At 36.6% G+C, this 21,261-nt stretch overlaps 1 non-coding gene across 1 annotated transcript; it reads left to right on the forward strand.

The window, feature by feature from the left end:
* The first annotated feature begins 910 nt into the window (after window positions 1-910).
* LOC112768363 (small nucleolar RNA R71) lies at window positions 911-1,018 on the forward strand. The gene has a single exon (XR_003185798.1). It is a non-coding gene; the product is annotated as a small nucleolar RNA R71 (small nucleolar RNA).
* Window positions 1,019-21,261: the final 20,243 nt, after the last annotated feature.

The following is a 21,261-nucleotide window of genomic DNA, read 5'->3' on the forward strand; positions in this document are numbered from 1 at the left end:
TAAGGAGGTTCAATGGGATCTCTATGGTCTCTAGATGAGCCTCAGAGTCCTTTGGTTCCTCAGAGGGAAGCTCCTTATTGGTCACTAGACGTCCCAGGAGGTCTTCCTCCTTGGGATTCACATCCTTTCCTCTCCTCACAGGTTCGGCCATGGCGCTTATGTCAATGGCCTTGCACTCTCCTTTTGGGTTCTCTTCTGTATTGCTTAGGAGAGTACTAGGAGGGATTTCAGTGATCCTTTTACTCAGCTGGCCCACTTGGGCTTCCAGATTTCTAATGGAAGACCTTGTTTCATTCATGAAACTTACAGTGGCCTTAGATAGATCAGAGACTAGATTTGCTAAATTAGAAGCATTTTGTTCAGAGTTCTCTGTCTGTTGCTGAGTTGATGATGGAAAAGGCTTGCTATTGCTAAACTTGTTTCTTCCACCATTATTAAAGCCTTGTTGGGGCTTTTGATCCTTCCATGAGAAATTTGGATGATTTCTCCATGTTGAGTTATAGGTGTTTCCATAAGGTTCACCTAAATAATTTACCTCTGCTATTGCAGGGTTCTCAGGATCATAGGCTTCCTCTTCAGAAGATGCCTCTTGAGTACTGTTGGATGCAGCTTGCATTCCATGTAGACTCTGAGAAATCATATTGATTTGCTGAGTCAATATTTTGTTCTGAGCCAATATGGCATTCAGAGTATCAACTTCAAGAACTCCCTTCTTCATAGGCGTCCCATTGCTTACAGGATTCCTTTCAGAAGTGTACATGAACTGGTTATTAGCAACCATGTCAATGAGTTCTTGACCTTCTGCAGGCGTTTTCTTTAGGTGAATGGATCCACCTGCAGAGGTATCCAATGACATCTTAGATAGCTCAGATAGACCATCATAGAATATATCCAGGATGGTCCATTCTGAAAGCATGTCAGAAGGACACTTTTTGGTCAACTATTTGTATCTTTCCCAAGCTTCATAGAGGGATTCACCTTCTTTCTGTCTGAAGGTTTGAGCATCAGCTCTAAGCTTGCTCAGCTTTTGAGGAGGAAAGTACTTGGCTAAGAAAGCCGTGACCAGCTTATCCCAAGAGTTCAGGCTGTCTTTAGGTTGAGAATCCAACCATAATCTAGCTCTGTCTCTTACAGCAAAAGGGAAAAGCATGAGCCTGTAGACTTCAGGATCTATTCCATTAGTCTTAACAGTATCACATATCTGCAAGAATTCAGTTAAGAACTGAAAAGGATCTTCAGATGGAAGTCCATGAAACTTGCAGTTCTGCTGCATCAGAGAAACTAATTGAGGTTTCAGCTCAAAGTTGTTTGCTCCAATGGCAGGAATGGAGATGCTTCTTCCATGTAAATTGGAATTAGGTGCAGTAAAGTCACCAAGCATCTTCCTTGCATTATTATTATTTTCGGCTGCCATCTCCTCTGCCTGTTCGAAAATTTCTGAAAGGTTATCTCTGGATTGTTGTATTTTAGCTTCTCTTAATTTTCTCTTCAGAGTCCTTTCAGGTTCTGGATCTGCTTCCACAAGAATGTTCTTATCCTTGCTCCTGCTCATATGACAAGGAAGAATGGACAGAAAAATGATAATAATAATAGGGATCCTTTATACCACAGTATAGGGATCCCTTTGTGAGTGGAAGAAAAGATGGGGAGACAAAGAATGTGATGTAAAGGAAGAAATGCAACTGTACGAATGGAAGAGATGTGAGATGAGATTTTAGGATATGAATGAATAAATAGAATGAGATGGGGGAGGAATAATTTTCGAAAATTATTTTGAAAAAGAGTTAGTGATTTTTGAAAATTGGTTTTTGAAAAAAAATGATAGTATTTTTTTTTTTCGAAACTTTTTTTTTTTGAAATCAAAAATAAAAATAAAAATAATTTAGTTAATTAAAAAGAAATTTTTGAAAAAGGGGGAGGTATTTTCGAAAATTAGAAAGGGAGAATTAGTTAGGTAGTTTTGAAAAAGTTAAGAAACAAACAAAAAGTTAGTTAGTTAGTTGAAACAAATTTTGAAAAGATAAGAAGTTAGGAAGTTAGAAAAGATATTTTGAAAAGATATTTTTGAAAAAGATAAGATAAGAAGATATTTTTGAAAAGATATGATAGGAATTAGTTTTGAAAAAGATTTGATTTTTAAAAATCACAATTAATGACTTGATTCACAAGAAATCACAAGATATGATTCTAGAACTTAAAGTTTGAATCTTTCTTAACAAGCAAGTAACAAACTTGAAATTTTTGAATCAAAACATTAATTGATTATGTTATTTTCGAAAATTATGATATAAAATAAGAAAAAGGTTTTTGAAAATTATTTTTTTGGAATTTTCGAAAATAACCATGAATTTTGAAAAAGATTTGAATTTTGAAAAAGATTTAGAAAAAGATAAGATTTTCAAATTGAAAATTTGATTTGACTCATGAGAAACAATTTGATTTTTTAAAAATTTTTGAAAAAGTCAACTCAATTTTCGAATTTGATGAGAGAAAAAGGGAAAGATATTTTTTTTTATTTTTGAATTTTTATGAAAAACATGAAAATTATGCAATGCATGAAATTTTTAGATCAAAACAATGAATGCATGCAAGAATGCTATGAATGTCAAGATGAACACCAAGAACACTTTGAATACCAAGATGAACATCATAGACACAATTTTGAAAAATTTTTAATGCAAAGAAAACATGCAAGACACCAAACTTAGAATTCTTTAATGCTTACGCACTAAGAATTCAAGAATGCATATGATAAACATGAAAAGACACAAAACAAAAAATCATCAAGATCAAACAAGAAGACTTACCAAGAACAACTTGAAGATCATGAAGAACACTATGAATGCATGAAATTTTCGAAAAATGCAAGATGCATATGCAAGTGACACCAAACTTATGATATGACTCAAGACTCAAACAAGAAACAGAAAATTATTTTTTATTTTTATGATTTTCTAAATTTTTTTGGATTTTTATTTTATATTTTTCGAAAATAGTTTTAAAAAAATAAGGATTCCAAAATTTTTAATATGAATTCTAGGAATCTTGCCATGTTAGTTAAAGCTTCAGTCCAGGAATTAGACATGGCTCACTAGCCAGCCAAGCTTTCAAAGAAAGCTCCAGTCCAAAACACTAGACATGGCCAATGGCCAGCCAAGCTGTGATATATGGAATTACATGCATTGAAGTGATTAGTTGAAGCCTCAGTCCAAAAGAATTTAGACATGGCTTTACAGCCAGCCAGGCTTCAACATGCTTCATGAAACACTAGAATTCATTCTTAAAAATTTTGAATAAAATTTTTGAAAACAATTTTTTTATATTTTTTTTTTTCGAAAACAAAGGAGAAAATTTTTGAAAGATTTTTCAAAAATTTTTGAAAATAAAACAAAAAGAAAATTACCTAATCTGAGCAACAAGATGAACCGTCAGTTGTCCAAACTCAAACAATCCCCGGCAACGGCGCCAAAAACTTGGTGCACGAAATTGTGATGTCCAGGCTCGAACAATCCCTGGTAATGGCTCCAAAGCTTGGTGCTTTGATCTTAATTCATAATTGTCACAACTTCGATACAACTAACCAGCAAGTGCACTGGGTCGTCCAAGTAATACCTTACGTGAGTAAGGGTCGAATCCCACGGAGATTGTTGGTATGAAGCAAGCTATGGTCACCTTGTAAATCTCAGTCAAGCGGATATAAAGTGATAATGGTGTTTTCGAATATTATATAATAAAATAGGGATAGAGATACTTATGTAAATCATTGGTAGGAATTTCAGATAAGCGAATGGAGATGCTTTTCGTTCCTCTGAACCTCTGCTTGCCTGCTATCTTCATCCAATCAGTCTCACTCCTTTCCATGGCTGGCTGTATGCAAGGGCATCACCGTTGTCAGTGGCTACATCCCCTCCTCTCAGTGAATAATATGCTCACGCACCCTGTCACGGCACGGCTATTCATCTGTCGGTTCTCGATCATGCTGGAATAGGATTCACCCTCCTTTTGCGTCTGTCACTAACGCCCAACAATCGCGAGTTTGAAGCTCGTCACAGTCATTCAATCATTGAATCCTACTCAGAATACCACAGACAAGGTTTAGACCTTCCGGATTCTCTTGAATGCCGCCATCATTCTAGCGTACGCCACGAAGATTCTGGTTAGGAGATCTAAGAGATATTCATTCTAGCTTATTTCATGTAGAACTGAAGTGTTTGTCAGGCACGTGTTCATAGGGGAGAAGGATGATGAGCGTCACACATAATCATCACCTTCATCATGTTCTTGGGTGCGAATGGATATCTTAGAAGCGAAATAAGAAGAATTGAATAGAAAACAGTAGTAATTGCATTAATCTTTGAGGAACAGCAGAGCTCCACACCTTAATCTATGGAGTGTAGAAACTCTACCGTATGAAAATACATAAGTGAAGGTCCAGGCATGGCCGAGATGGCCAGCCCCCTAAACGAGATCAATAGTCTCCTAAGATGAACAATGGAATAAAACTGAGACCAAAGATGGTCAAAAAGACGTCTAATACAATAGTAAGAGGTCCTATTTATAATAAACTAGTCACTAGGGTTTACATGAGTGAGTAATTGATGCATAAATCCACTTCCGGGGCCCACTTGGTGTGTGTTTGGGCTGAGCTTAAGTGTAGCACGTGCAGAGGCCATTTGTGGAGTTGAACGCCAGTTTCTGTGCCAGTTTGGGCGTTCAACTCTGGTTTTGGATCCTTTTCTGGCGCTGGACGCCAGATTTGGGCAGAAGGCTGGCGTTGAACGCCAGTTTACGTCGTCAATTCTTGGCCAAAGTATGGACTATTATATATTTCTGGAAAGCCCTGGATGTCTACTTTCCAACGCAATTGGAAGCGCGCCATTTCGAGTTCTGTAGCTCCAGAAAATCTACTTTGAGTGCAGGGAGGTCAGAATCCAACAGCATCAGCAGTCCTTTTTCAACCTCTGAATCTGATTTCTGCTCAAGTCCCTCAATTTCAGCCAGAAAATACCTGAAATCACAGAAAAACACACAAACTCATAGTAAAATCCAGAAATGTAAATTTAACATAAAAACTAATGAAAACATCCCTAAAAGTAACTAGATCCTACTAAAAACATACTAAAAACAATGTCAAAAAGCATATAAATTATCCGCTCATCAAAGCACCAAAGGACGCAGACACTATAGAAAGCGCCATTCCTATTCCTTTTCCATAACTTGCAAGGAAGCCCAAGAAGCAGTTGGAACCTGATCCCAAAATGGTAGAAATATTCAAAAAAGGTTGAGGTAACTGTTCCCCTTTTTGATGTTATTCAACAGGTACCTAAATACGCAAAGTTTCTAAAAGATTTATGTATACATAAAGACAAAATTAATGAATTAGAAACTATTCCTTTAGGTAGTTCCATATCTGCTTTAATGAGAGGTATACCTGAAAAGTGTAGTGATCCAGGTCCATGTATGGTTAATTGTACTATTGGTGGTGTGGTATTTTCTGACTGCATGTGTGATTTAGGAGCATGTGTGAGTATAATGCCTTTGTCTATATATGATATTTTGAGGCTCCCTCCCTTAAAAAGGTAGGCAGCTTGTTTTGTGTTAGCAGATAAAAGCATTATTACAGTGGTTGGAGTTGCTGAAGATGTATTAGTGGGCATTAAGGGACTCACATTTCTCATTAATTTTTATATCCTAGAAATACTCCAAAATGACTCAGAGAAGCCACCATCAGTCCTACTCGGAAGACCATTCCTGAAGACCTCGAAGTTCAAATTGGATGCTTTTTCAGGAACATACTCTTTTGAAATAGACGGCCGAGTAGTAAGCTTCAATCTGAATGGAGTTATAAAGCACCCTCCAGAAGATCATTCTATCCTCCAATGTGACATCATAGACGAAACCGTGGCTGAAGTTCACCAGGAGGAGTTCGAAGAGAAGTACATAGGACAAGGTCCGAGTGTGGGGACACTTTCTGAGGACAATGAAAGTACTTTACCATTGTCACCAACTCCAGACAATCCAGAGCCTGACCATGAATAGAAGTTAGAATTAAAAGCCCTTCCTTCACACTTTGAATATGCTTACCTTGAGGACAAGCAGAAGTTTCCAGTTATCATTGCATGGGAACTCACTTCTCAACAAGAAGAGCAGTTACTTAGTGTGCTGAGGAGGCACAAGAAGGCAATTGGGTAGAGTTTGGCAGACATAGTAGGCATCAATCCTCAAGTTTGTGAGCACAGAATATTTTTAGAAGAGGGAGCTAGGCCTGTTCATCAACCCCAAAGAAGACTGAATCCCACTATCTTGGAGGTTGTCAAAAAGGAAGTGACCAGACTACTAGAGGCAGATATCATCTACCCCATCTCAGACAGTGAATGGGTAAGCCAAGTACAAGTGGTGCCCAAGAAGTCTGGAGTCACCACAGTGAAGAATGAACATGGAGAGCTCATAGCAACCAGAGTACAGAATGCCTGGAGGGTCTGCATTGATTATAGGCGCTTAAACCAGGCCACTCGTAAGGATCACTATCCTCTTCCATTCATTGATCAAATGCTGGATCGTCTGACAAGTAAATCACATTATTGCTTTTTAGATGGTTACATAGGTTATTTCCAGATTCATATAGCTCCTGAAGATTAGGAAAAGACTACTTTTACATGTCCTTTTGGGACTTATGCTTATAAGCGAATGCCCTTTGGCTTGTGCAATGCACCAGCTACTTTCCAAATGTGCATGATGAGTCTTTTCTCTGACCTTATTGAGAACTGTATGGAGGTTTTTATGGATGATTTTAGCATTTATGGTGATTCTTTTAGCCTTTGCTTAGATAGTTTATCTCGAGTATTAGATAGATGTGTCAGTACAAACCTTGTATTGAATTTTGAAAAATGTCACTTTATGGTTAAACAAGGGATTGTACTCAGACATGTTGCGTTTAATACAGGCATTTTGATAGATCTAGCAAAGGTGGATGTTATTTCTAGTTTGCCTTACCCCTCCTCTGTGAGGGAAGTCCGTTCGTTCCTTGGCCATGCAGGTTTTTACCAAAGATTCATTAAGAACTTCAGTAAGGTAGCACTTCCATTATCCATATTACTGCAGAAAGATATTGAGTTCGAGTTCAGTGAGGATTGCAAACAAGCGTTTGATAAGCTGAAGACTGCCCTGACTCAAGCTCCAATTGTGAGAGGACCAGACTGGAGCTAGCCATTTGAAATCATGTGCGATGCTTCCAACCATGCAGTAGGAGCAGCGCTGGCTCAGCATGAAGGTAAGGATCCTTTTGTCATTGCTTATGCGTCTAAAACTTTAGACGCCGCTCAGTCTAATTACACTACTACTGAGAAAGAGCTTCTTGCTATTGTTTTCGCTCTGGATAAATTCTGAGCCTATTTACTTGGTACTAAAGTAGTAGTGTACTCAGACCACGCAGCTCTAAAGTATTTATTAGCTAAAAAGGAGTCCAAACCAAGGCTTATACGTTGGATACTACTACTACAAGAATTTGATTTAGAAATTAAAGATAAGAGTGGTAACCAAAATCTAGTGGCAGACCACTTGAGTCGCCTTGAGCACATTAAGGATACCTCCACTCCTATAAATGATAATTTCCCATTTGATAACCTGCAAGCAGTATCTGAAGTAGTCCCTTGGTATGCGCCTGTAGCTAATTATCTAGTTAGCCGCACTTTTCCTCCAAACTTTACTAAGCATCAAAGAGACAAGCTGAAAAGCGAATCTAAATATTATATATGGGATGACCCATATTTATGGAGATGTGGCGCTGACCAGGTAATTAGAAGGTGTGTACCTCAATCAGAATTCCAGTCCATTTTAGAGGCCTGTCACTCATCTGAGAGTGGAGGACATTTTGGCCCCAAAATAACAGCTAGAAAAATCTTAGACTGTGAATTATGGTGGCCTACTCTTTTTAGAGACGCTGCTGAATTTTGTAAATCCTGTTTCCCATGCCAAAAATTTGGTAATATATCCAGGAGGGATGAGATGCCTCAACAGATTATGTTTTTCTGTGAAATTTTTTATGTTTGGGGCATTGACTTCATGGGTCCATTTCCAAATTCTAATGGTTATTTTTATATATTGTTAGTTGTAGATTACGTTTCCAAATGGGTGGAAGCAATTCCTACCCGCACTGATGATGCTAAAACTATTGTTTCCTTTGTTAGAAACCATATCATTTGTTGCTTTGGATCACCACTTGCAATCGTGAGCGATCAAGGCACCCATTTTTGTAACAGGAGACTAACAGGATTACTGAAGAAGCATGGGATAATTCATAAAGTAGCAACAGCCTACCATCCTTAGACTAATGGGCAAGCCGAGGTGTCTTACAGAGAGATAAAGCGCATATTGCAGAAGATAGTCAAACCTCATAGAAGAGACTAGAGCACCAGGCTACAAGATGCACTTTAGGCATACAGAACAGCATACAAGACACCCATTGGGATGAGTCCCTTCCACTTAGTTTATGGAAAAGCCTGTCATCTCCCAGTTAAAGTAGAGCACAAAGCCTTTTGGGCAGTAAGAGAGTGCAACATGGAATTTGAGAAGGCTGGAGCTGAAAGGAAGTTACAACTGCAAGAATTGGAAAGCCTTCGCCTGGAAGCTTATGAGAACTCAAGGTTGTACAAGGAAAAGATGAAGGCTGTACATGATCAGCACATCAAGAGGAAAGAGTTCCAACCTGGGGACTTAGTCCTCCTTTACAAATCTAGACTGAGGCTCATGCCAGGCAAGTTGAGATCAAGATGGGAAGGTCTATATAGAGTAGAGAAGGCTGAGCCGTACGGAGTTTTTCACCTAAGTCACCCTTCATGCTCTGAACTCATAAAAGTTAATGGACATCGTTTGAAGCTATATCATGGTGAGAAGGTGACGAAAAACAAGGAGTTAGATATCTTCCTATTGGAGGATCCACTCACAACAGAAGACTTAGCTAATGGAGCGTCCAACTTAAGGACATTAAAGCAAAGTGGTAGGTGGGAGACAACCCACCATGGTATGATCGTTCCTTTCTTTATTCTTAGTTTTCTTTTTCAATAACTCTTCTCATTATTAGCACATTTAGTTTGCATCTTCCTTTACATATTTTTATTTAAGAAAAAAAAAGAGAGAAGAGGGAGAGCCGCGACGCGACAGCGTCGCAGGTGGCTCAGAGAGAATAATAAATCGAACAGAGAGTCACGTGGGAGCGTTGCTGGAGGTGTGCCTTTGGCACAAATCACCCCACGCGACTGCGTCGCTGACGCACCCGAGTCACATGGGAAACCTTCCTCCCATGCGTCCGCGTCACCCACGCAGACGCGTGACCTGGAAATCGACGTAAGATAGGGTGCACGACCGAAAGTTGTGCTAGAGTGGTGCTAGTCTGGTGCTGAACGCACAAGCCTTACCACACGAACGCATGGCTCACGCGTCCGCGTCATATCCCTATAATGGCCACTCACGCGATCGCGTCAACCACGCGACCGCGTCACCCTGGATTTTGGCAATACTAAGTTTTGAACAGAGAGTTGTGCGAGCGCGAGGCTGCCCTCGCGCCAGTACCACAAAACACGTCACGCGTCCGCGTGACCGACGCGACCGCGTCGATTAATTTAAGCGCAAGTCGCGCGAACGCGTCCTCCATGCGTCCGCGTCGCTTGCGCTGCACAGCTTATCCTAATTTGCCAAATATCTTATCTTTCTCTTCCCCAAATCCTACTTTTTCTTTTCCCTCCTCATTATTTTCTTCCCTTTTCTTCCTCCTCCCTTCTTTCTCACTTTCTACTTTCTCTCTCTCATCACCATTAACAAGGTTTTTCTTTTCTTCTTCTCTCTTTACTTTTCTATTCTTCTTCTCAATTTATGTTTTCTTCTCCTTTTTTTTTTTCTCTTTACTTGCATTATCCATGTTTTCCTTTTCTTTCTTTTTCTTTTAATTGGTGTTGGATGTTTCTTAGGGTCATTATTATTCCTAATGGTTTGCTTGTGGATTATTCAGGAATTGTTTGACAATTATATTTTACTTTTTAAAAGGGTTGCTTGCATGTTTACTTTAATACTTTCAATAGCTTACTTACCATGCATGCTATATGTTTGTGAAAATGCCCGTATGGCATTGTGCACTATTTTTGAATTATTTTATTTTCCTACTCTCAATGCTTGCTTTTCACAAAACCCTTTTTTATATCATATTAATTTAATATACTTGTCATTACAAACAAATTATCAGTTTGAAAGGCTTGGTAATCTAACTTGAACATTAAATGCTTGATCTATGCTACTCATGTCTTTGCCTGCATGCCAATAAACACCTTGCATTTAATTGTCATCATATGCACTTACTATATTCCTCATGATAATTTTTCACATGCAGTCATGACCATGTGTTAACTTCATTCATCTTTAATGTGCATTGATTACCACCCATACCATCATCTTCCTTGCTCTACCCCTTGACATTTTAACATACTTTCCCTTTCTTTCTTTTAGGATGGCCACCAAGAAAGGCAAGGAGAAAGTTGCTCCTAAATCAACAGCAAGAAGAGGAACAAAATGAGCATTAGTGGCAGAACCATTTTCAACTGCAGTTAAACCCTCAACAAAAAGAATTAAGAGGATTATAAAGGTTGATGATAAAGAAAAAGCCTTCCCAGCAAAGGACACTGCGCGATTTACCAATCGCTACTGTGAGCATATGTTCCCCATCCTGGCAAAAGGAGTTACAACAACGAATACCTTCTTATCCTCCCAAACCATATTGCTGAATTTGTTGAACCACAAATTGCACAAAGACAATGGACCTTCCTACAGAGACAGCCACGGCAGGTCAATCTTTCCTGGGTTGTCGAGTTCTACTCCAACTTCCACCTGCCGACCCTGCAATTTGTCTATGTTCTTCAGAAGCAAGTCCCCATTACAGAAGAGGCCATTCAGCGTGCTTTAGATCTTCCCCCTACTCCAGAAGGACTGGACGCATTTCAAGAAGCCGCACTCAAGCGCCAGATGTATCAATTTGACTGGGACGCTGTTCTCAGAGTTATCGCACTACCTGGCAGCAGATGGATCTACGGATACCATCGTTCCCGTCCTAAGGGAACATCAGATTTTGCACTCACCTTGGAGGCTCGCATATGGGCACAAATTATGTCCCATTACGTTTTTTCGAGTATCCACGAGTCCTCCTTCACTGTAGACATGGCCGTTCTACTATGGTGCATCCTTACAGACCAGCCTCTGAACCTACCAAGACACATCCGGAGTGCTATGGGACACGTCCAAATTGCGGGCAACTTACCTTTTTTCGCCTTGGTTTCAGATCTCATCTCAGCAGCTGGAGTCTCCTACAGAGCTGGGGACACCAAAGCCATGCTTCCACGGGAAGATCAGTATGTCCCTAATGGGAAATACATCAGACCTCCAGCAGCCACTACAAGCCAGCCTACTGAACCGGCTGAAGATATTCCTCCTTCAACACCACAAGCACCTACAACAAACCAACTGCTCCATCAAATACTCGAAAGGTTGGATCGGCAGGAACACAAAGCAAAGCTAAGAGAGCGTCGTAACAAGCACCGATTCACATACCTCAAGGAGCTACTTAAGGAAAAATACAGAGACTCAGACACCCCAGACTCTACTTTCTTTACCAGCACTGGGAGCCATGACGGTCCCGACTGTGGAGATACTGCTACCAGCCCACCTTTGTTCCTGAAAGATGGTACCGAGGACGGTGCAAAGCCTTAAGTGTGGGGAGGTCGGTCAGTACCTGACTTTCGGAGGTAATTTCTCTTCCCTAACACCAATAAAATAGGTTATTTAGTTAGTTTTTCTTTTGTAGAATAGGATAAATTGCATAGTAATAGATTAGTTGCATGCATGTTCTACTTGATTAAAAAGACAATAAGTTTCTTCTAAGACCCTATTTTTAGAACAAAATTTCACTAATTTTAATCAAAACTTTTATGTTAAATTTGCTTGAAGTTGTATTTGGAACATGGTTTTTGAGTTAAAGAACACACAACCTGTGAGACTTTGAGCCTTTATACATGGTTACATTATTTAACCATAATTATTTCATTCTTGTATGTTTACTTTTCTATGATTGAAATTTATATTTTGTTTCATCCTATATGTCCAATGCTTAATATATTTATATGCTTGCATATGATTGAGGCCATTATTTGTTTAGCTCACTTATCCCAAATAAGTCTACCCTTTCAATTACCTTTGTTAGCCACTTTGAGCCTTTAAATCCCATTTGTTCTTTATTTTATCACATTACTAGCGTTAAGCGGAAAAATAATTTTATATCCCAATTGAATCTTTGGTTAGCTTAAGATAGAATTGTGTGTTAATTAAGTATGGGAAAATTATGGGAACAAAAGATAATAAGGGAATGTGTCATGATGATATAATGGAAATTTGGGTACCTACTAATGTGAAACTATAAGAATTAAAAATCTATGTGCATTGATAAGCTATGTTTATTTTTATGTTCAAAAAAAAATAATCCAAAAATATTCTATAATTAAATAAGGGGACAAAATTACCCCAATATTAAGTTAAGAATTCAAAGATCAATGCATGTATGATAAAATTAAAATAAAAGTTGATACATGAGTAAGGGATGTGAAAAGGAAATTTTGGGTAGCTAGGTATAAAATTTAAGTTATATAGAATGTACATATGTGTGGGTTAAAGCTTAAGTTAATTAAAGATTCAATTTATAAAGCTTACTTAACCATATATGTATCCTTACCCTTACCTTGGCCCCATTACAACTTTGAAAAGACCTCATGATGTTTGCATTGGTATATTAAATGTTGTTGATTAGTTAGGTGAAGAACAAAAATTAGAAAGCATGGTTAGAGAAGGATAGAGTGATTACCCTATACACTAGAGATATTAGAGCATACATACATCATCGGTGAAGGGTTCAATGCTTAAATTCTATGTTCCCTACTTTCATGAGCTACCTTCTTGCATTTTTATCTGTTCTTACTGTATAAGAATTGAATTAGTGGAATTTGATTTGTGATTGTCTTGAAGAGCTTATTTACTTTTGACCAAGTGGACAAAAATCATATAGTTGCATTCACATATATAGGTTGCATTGCATTGCATGAGTTTTACATGTTCCTACTCATTTATTTTATCTCCTTCAACTAAGCATGAGGACATGCTAATATCTAAGTGTGGAGAGGTTGATAAACCATTATTTTATGGTTTATCTTGTGTTTAATTGTGTGGTTTTATCAAATCTTTACCCACTTATTCATTAAATAAGCATGCATTTATAATTCCTTCCTAAAAATGCTTTATGGTTGAAAACTTGCTTCCTAGAAACTTTTAATTTTGTATTTTAATTCTCCTTTATTCCATTCGATGCCGTGATCTGTGTGTTAAGTGTTTCATACTTTATAGGGCATGAATGACTTGGAGATTAGAAAGGAAGCTTGTAAAAATGGAAGGAACACAAGAAATTAAGGAAATGACCAGCGAGAAGTGACGCGGGTGCATGGCTCACGCGACCGCGTGATATAGAGGAAATTGCAGTGACGCGGACGCATGGCTCACGCGACCACGCGGATTGGAAACTGCACAAGTGATGCGAAGGCGTGGACGACGCGCACGCATGGCAAGGCAAAATGCTGGATGATGCGAACGCTTGGATGACGCGATCGCGTGACATGCGCGATTTGCAGAATCTGCAGAATTTGCTGGGGGCGATTTTGGGCCCTGTTTTGACCCAGTTTTTGGCCCAAAAAAGCATATTAGAGCCAGGAAACATGCAGAGACAGAAGACAACATTCATTCCGCATAATTTTTAGTTTTAGATCTGATTTTACCTCTCCCCTAGGTTTTCTCTCTACACATTCATAGTTCTTAGAATTGGATTTTATTGCTTTTTGGATTGGGATATTGAGAAGAGTTATTACCTCCGTCAAGACTTCGTCATTCTAGTTTGTTTCCTTACTTGTCACTTACTCTTTCATGTCCTTTATTTACTCAGAGTTACTCTTGGATTATTTCTAGAATTTATTTATACAAGAACTATTTTTATTTTTAATTGATCCTTTTGATTATTATTTATTATGTCTTTCAGTATTTCTCTTCCTTATTTTGTGAAATTTACATTCATAATGAGTGAGTAGTTCCATAACTTGATTGAGGGATGATTGAAAGGAAACCTTGAGTTGGATTACTCAAGAGAAAAATTGTAATTGGGTTTATTGTTGGATCGCCCTCGAGTCATTGACACTAGTCCTTCCCAAGGGAGAGGATTAGGACTTGTGACTAGAAATAGCTTTCCAACTTGCTTGACTTTCCTCTACCTAGTAAAGGGTAACTAAGTAGAACAACCTTCAATTATCAATTAATCTTGAGAGTACTCCAACAAGAATAGGGCTTCCAACTAATCTACTCCCAGTCAAGTTTTTATTTAAAATTACATAAATTCTCTAATTTAATTTTCTGTTTATCAACTCAAACCATTTTTGAAAACATCTTATTAATAAAGTAGCACATCTTTCTGCAACTCGTTGGGAGATGACCTGGGATTCATACTCCCAGTATTTTAAATTGTAATTTTGTGACAACCCTTCTAAATTGATAAGTAGATTTTCGGTTGGTTAAGAACTGTACTTGCAACGTATCTCTTATAACGATTTCTTAACTCGCCAATTTCCGCCACATCAACTGTGCTAGTCCAGTGCGGGACATGGACGGAAAGAATGAGGAATCCGATGAAGAGTACATTGCCGATAGCCACGAAAGTGGTTCCTCTGATGATGACGACGATGATGAGTTCATACCTGAGACTCCTGTTGGTGTATTAGTTCGATACTTTTTGCCTGCTCCGCGTCCAATTCCAGAGTTATCATCTGTACCTAGCTACTACCATACATTGAATTTGGATTCGATGCATGAGGAAACTTCATTTTCGAATATGGGGACCGACGATTACAACACCGACGGTAGTGTATAGTTTTGGGTTGGTCCCATATTCAGGAGCAGAGAGTCAGTGCCGCAAGGCGTGAAGAATTACATCATTCGGAGATGTACCGATTATCGAGTAGTCAAGTCGGATTCGGTTAAAGTACCACATACGTTGTCGGCAATTTACGGATGGTTGTCCATGAAGTCTCAGTGTCGCCCTCCGACAGAATCTCATATATTGGTGAGTGTTATTATATTTTAATTCGTTGTCTTCTGCGAACCACACACATGTCTAGCTCCCACTATGTCACAGGATCATCGACAGCTGGACAGCAACCTCATATGCAAAATCATCCTGCCACTCATACAGTCCACTCCTTCAGTGACCATTCTTGCTGGATCATCCTAATCAACCTGTTAACATTCGCAGTAATCAAATTATGTCAATTCGTGCAGGTAAAACTTGAATTGAATAAATAGAAATTGACAAGAACATTAAAAGATAACAATTACCTCATTGCTAAGGAAAAGGTCAAAATCTCCCTCTCCGGTAGACACCGCTGTGGAATCCTGTGGTATATCCACGAGACTAGCAATGGTGTACATCTGGCTATGTCCGTGGTGTCACATTGTACTGTATGGCATAAGGAGTGGTACATCCATGCAAGCACAGTAGTCCCACGACAAATTGCTGCACCTCCCAAAGTCAGCCAACAGTGTCAACCATCTGATATGCACTTGATTATTGGACTTATCGATCATCAGGTAACTACCGATCAGCAGCATGATGTAACACCTAGTGTACTGTTGAAGGGTGGCTGGACTCGGAGGCATGTAGCGGACTCTGTCCTAAAGCCATGTCATCTTGATGCTAAACGACTCCTTCCTCTGGGTACCCTAGTGTGGACTGTGTGGGGGTCTTGCACCCAAGAGCTCCTCCACGTACTTCCATGTCGGTCGCTGGTACAAAATCTGGAAGTCACTCAGGCACCCACCCACTGGCTTCCCATGTATGCGTAACCCAATGTGGTACGCAACGTTCTGCAGGGTGATTGTGCACTCACCCCATGGTAGGTGGAAAGTATGGGTCTCCGGATGCCAGCGCCCCACAAATACAGTGATCAGAGAGTTGTCAAACACAAGGTTCCTGAGCTACACCGTGTTGCCGAACCCAGCCTCCCTTAGATAAGGGACAATGACATCTGAGGGTACAAATGTGTGAATAACCCGTCCAGATAGTAGCAGGCAAGGCCTCTGTTTAAAAGAAAAACTTTTATAAAAATTCCATTCCAAACTAAGTTCTCTAACCTGTCTATATCTATTCTAACAAATCTAAAATACAATTCAAATAAACATCACAACATAATAAATAGGATACAAAACCAATACTTAAAAGTCCTCTCCGAATTAAAAAAAAAAATATTAAGTAACAAAAATATTTAATTAACTACTCAAATCAAAGTAATTACTTATCTAACTTTCACTATAAGTAAATTATACACCTAATTCATGTTACCAACTTTTCAACTAAACCTAAACTGTGTTACCTCAATATCATCGAGTCTACTCATGTAAACACTAACTCTATAAAAATTCTCGAAATAAAATCGCATACACTTATTAATTTAAACAATAAAGATAACACTAACATCAAAGTCGATAGCTCTCGCAATGTGCCAACTAGCATTGAGACAGTTGATGTCAGGATCCCGTGTGTCCGTACGTGTGTCCCTACATGCTATAACGTCCGGAGAACTAATAAATATCAAGAAAACGATGCAAGAAAGAGAGAAAGAAAGAAAATGTGGGGTTAGGGGCGCTGTGAATGACTTTCATTTATAGTCGCTCTCTGGACTTATCTCGTTTACAGTGTAAATGAAATAAATTTGGCTATATCTTCTTTGCACTATAAACGAGATAAGACACTTGATAAAAATCGATAAATATTTTTAAATTAGCGTATATTCATAATTAAAATATTTTTTTATTTAAAAAAATCTCATCAAATGATCATTAAACAAAGAAATTATTGTTAGAAATACAATTGAATATATATTTAAGTATTAGAAGTTTAATTATATATATAGTTATTCGATTTATGTTTTAGTGAATCCAAGTTTCATAATCTGTGGATGCAATTAGAATTTTAAGTTTTTAAATTAAAATAAAAATGTTAATTCTATAAATTATAAATTTAAACATAAAAAATAATATATAAAATATATTTAATTATTTGACCAATAAATTTAAAAATACAATAATATATATATATATATTAGTGGAATATAATAACTTTTATTCATTTCTAATAAACGATTATTAGAAGTAACAATTTGAACATATTGATGGATTTGAAAATGACATTAGAAAAATGTAAACATAAAAATCCTACACATTACTACGAATACTTTTTTGTATTAATTAGTTGGTCAAACTTAAACAAAATAATATGAAAATCAAAAGGAATGGAAGAAGAAAAGTGCATATAGTAGCTTACCTGATGTGAGAGATATGGAAAGCATGCAACAAATTCATCTTTAAAAGTGAAATCTCTGATCACTAAAGGATTTTGAATGGTACGATAAAAGGAGAGGCAGAATTTCATTCAAAGATGATGCACGGAAGATGATAAAGAAGTTCATTGTTTCCTTTTTTCTAGCTCTACCGGATTTAAATTTTTAAAATTTTGAATTTTACTTTAGAAGATAAAGTATAATTTTTTATTATTTATTTTATAGGTGGAACAAAAAAAAATATGAGAGAAAAATTATTTAAAAGTGAAATATCACATTTTACCCTCTAAAATAAAAATTCAAAATTTAAAAAATCCAAATTCTATCTCATAAAGCTGAAACTCGCCTTTTTCTTATTCATTCAAAATAATGTTTTATTTTCTTACTCTCAATAGGTTATTGATTTATTGTTCTATTATTTCTCGTACTGAAAAATCCTATTTTATTCTTGTTGAAGGTTTATCATGGACCCAAGTTGATTTATTGAATAAAATCATTTCTAGCTTTGGAAAAAAATTAAATAAATAAATGTATAGGAAGTGGTTTAGGTGTTCCTTTGTACTTTTGGGAAATTTCAGTGTTCTAAATCTTTCTATCGTAGAGATATAAGTTAAGAAATTCGAAGAGTCAAGATTGATGGAAATGTGTACTCAGTGCATACTAATTGAACAAAAAGGTATTACAAGAAAATATTGGAATAATCACCAAAAAAATTGGTTGCTAATAGCGATTGATTTAGTGACTGATACAGAATTTTCAGGACCAAATCAATATTGATCGCTAAATTACATTCAGCGACCGATTTTAGCGACCAACAAATTCGGTCGCTAATAGCAACTGAATTAGCGACCAATAAGTTTTAAATACAATCAAAATAAAATTGGTCACTAAAATCGTCGCTATTTTTTGATTTAGCGACCGATTTAGCAACCAAAACAGAAATAATATCTTTGGAACTGTTGGTCACAAAAGCGGTTGCTATTTTTTATTTTAGTGACCGATTTTGCAACTGATAGTGAAATAGGGTGGACAACTGTTTGATCGCTAATTCAGTCGCTAAATCAGTTGCTAATTGTTAATTTAGTGACTGACATAATCAGTCACTAATAGCCACCGAATTAGTGACCGACTAGTTTTATACAACTAAAATATAAGCGGTCGCTAAAATCGGTCGCTATTTTTAATTTAGCGACCGAATTAGCAACCAAAACAAAAGAAGGAATGTCCTTGGAACTCTTGGTCACAAAATCGGTCGCTATTTTTATTTTAGCGACCAATTTTGCAACCAATTTATAGGTAAGTAGAATAATGATCGAGGTTGGTTACTAATTCAGTCGTTAAAATTATGGTCACTAAATCGGTTGCTAATTTTTAAATTAGCGATCGATTTTATAAATTAATCCGCCACAAAAGCGGTCGCTAAGTTAAAAAAAAAGATATTATCTAAATTACCCAACCTAACCCTAAGTCACCCACACCATTCTCGTCTCCTCCAATCTTCTGTGTGTGTTGTCATTTTTTTCGCCGCCGTCTGCTGAGGTCCCGTCGGCGTCACCTTCTCCGGTCGCGGCGCCATCTCCTGAGGTCTCCTCATCGTTCCTTCCACGGAAACCGCCGTCTCACCTCCCGCCTCCTCCACTCGCTCCGGCCAGGTTCACACATTCATCCACTACTCTCTCTCTCTCTCTCTCTCTCTCTCTCTCTCTCTCTCTCTCTCTCTCTCTCTCTCTCTCTCTCTCTCTCTCTCTCTCTCTCTCTCTCTCTCTCTCTCTCTCATTATCGCTTTTCATCGTTTGCATTGAGACCAGCTCACGAAAGAAGAAGCAAATCAGATCTGTTTCAAAGAAGTAAATAAAAACGCTCTTTCTCTCAAATCAGATATGTTTTCAGATTTTTTTTGTTCTCTATTTTTGATTTTTTCATTTTCTGATCTGATCCTACAACCCTTCCAAGAGAAAGAAATCGAGTGCTCCACACACACTCTGTCCTATCATACGAACCTCTCTCTAATACTATCGTAAAGGTCTTTCGATTAGATTTCCAAGCACGGATCGTGGAACCTTCTCAAAGCTTCGATTCTTCCCTCTTACTATTTCAATTTTGCAAAGGTAATCGCTTTCTTCTAATTCCTTTATCTCAGTTGTTTTATTTAGGCACTGGTGAATTTATGGAAATTTTTATTCTATAATCAGCTTGATATGCAGTTTCGTTTTTTTTTTTCTTGAAAGAAAAATTATATGTAATGTAATGTGAGGCAGTATAAATTAAAATTCATTATTAATTGGTTGTTTTTGAGCCGTTGAAGGATGTGTGTGAAGTGTGAACTATGTTATAGTACATTAAGAGAATTTTTTCTCTTATTGCAGGAGTTGTTTTGATTTCAAGTTTTAGTAGATTGGACTTTTTAATAAAAAATATACAAAACTAAATATATTTTATATCATTTATAGGTTATAGCTGCAATTATATATCAAATTATCACTGCAGATGAAGAATATGCCGAAATTCTATTTACAGTTGTGAGGAAAATCTATCAACAGAATGTCTATTCTAATATCTAGATTTCATTCTTAATTGCTTTTTGGTATTGGTGTGGAAAGGTATCATCATCATCATAATCATCACATGCCCGCATATCATCCCCATTTCTTATCCTTGTCAAATAATTTGTAGAAAAAAAAAAGGTAAGTTTTGGCTAAATAAGATAAATTTTAGTTATGTTTTTTGTCTTCTTAATATTATCGAATAATTTACTTTTGTTAAAACTAACAAGATTACAATAACAAATAAATTACTTTAAAAGTAATAAGTAAGTCAAACAATAGTCTTTTTCTTTACGTACCAACATCTTGTAATTTATTTATTCATGGATGGCCAACATAGCTAACAAAATTTGTGGACACCATAGACAGCACTATGTATTTATTCTGCAATGACAGGCGAAAAATCTACCTATTTCATTTTTTTTAAATGACAACTTCAAGCTTGAACATGTTCATAATTTAGTTACAATTTACATGATAAAATAATAATAAAATTATACTTTTTTAGTACCTTCATATATGGCTTGTTCTGAAGTTTAAAGAAGAAAAGTTCAAATATTTGCTACCAGTCATGCTATATGCATAAACTATAACACAATTATCTTTTATTAATAAACTATAGTTTAACAACAAATATAGTTTTTCATGATCAAAGAACTGTAGTTTTAAATTCATATTTACTTATAAAAGATGCAGATTTGAGTAATTAAAATTTAAAAATAATAAAACCATGATGGACAATGAATAATAATAATTGTAAACTATTGTAACAACAACAATAACAATCATATTAATCCATCAAATAAAATCATATATATATATATATATATATATATATACCATGTTAATCCAATAACATAATAATTATCCTAAGAATGATCTTATACATAAAAATACGTCTGACTCGATTTCAATCAATAAGATAATAATATAGTAATTTTAGTTTTAATGCATTATCATATAACTTAATTTTATAGATGTATCAAATTATATAATATTATATTAACAAAAATAATTAATTATTTTTTACATATTACTCATATAAATGATCATTTAAAATAATAAATACGATTGAATAATAATATAAAATATACATTATTAATAAAATAAATTAAATACTATAAATACATCAAATCAATACTATTGTCATCAATGTGAACTTTCTCAAATTACAATAACTTGAAATCTAACACATCCCGTATCTAGTGATATTTAACATCAATATGTTTAGATCTTACATGAAAAGTAGAATTCTTGGCAAG

This window comes from Arachis hypogaea, chromosome 17 (assembly GCF_003086295.3).
Source record: "Arachis hypogaea cultivar Tifrunner chromosome 17, arahy.Tifrunner.gnm2.J5K5, whole genome shotgun sequence".
Lineage (NCBI taxonomy): Eukaryota > Viridiplantae > Streptophyta > Magnoliopsida > Fabales > Fabaceae > Arachis > Arachis hypogaea.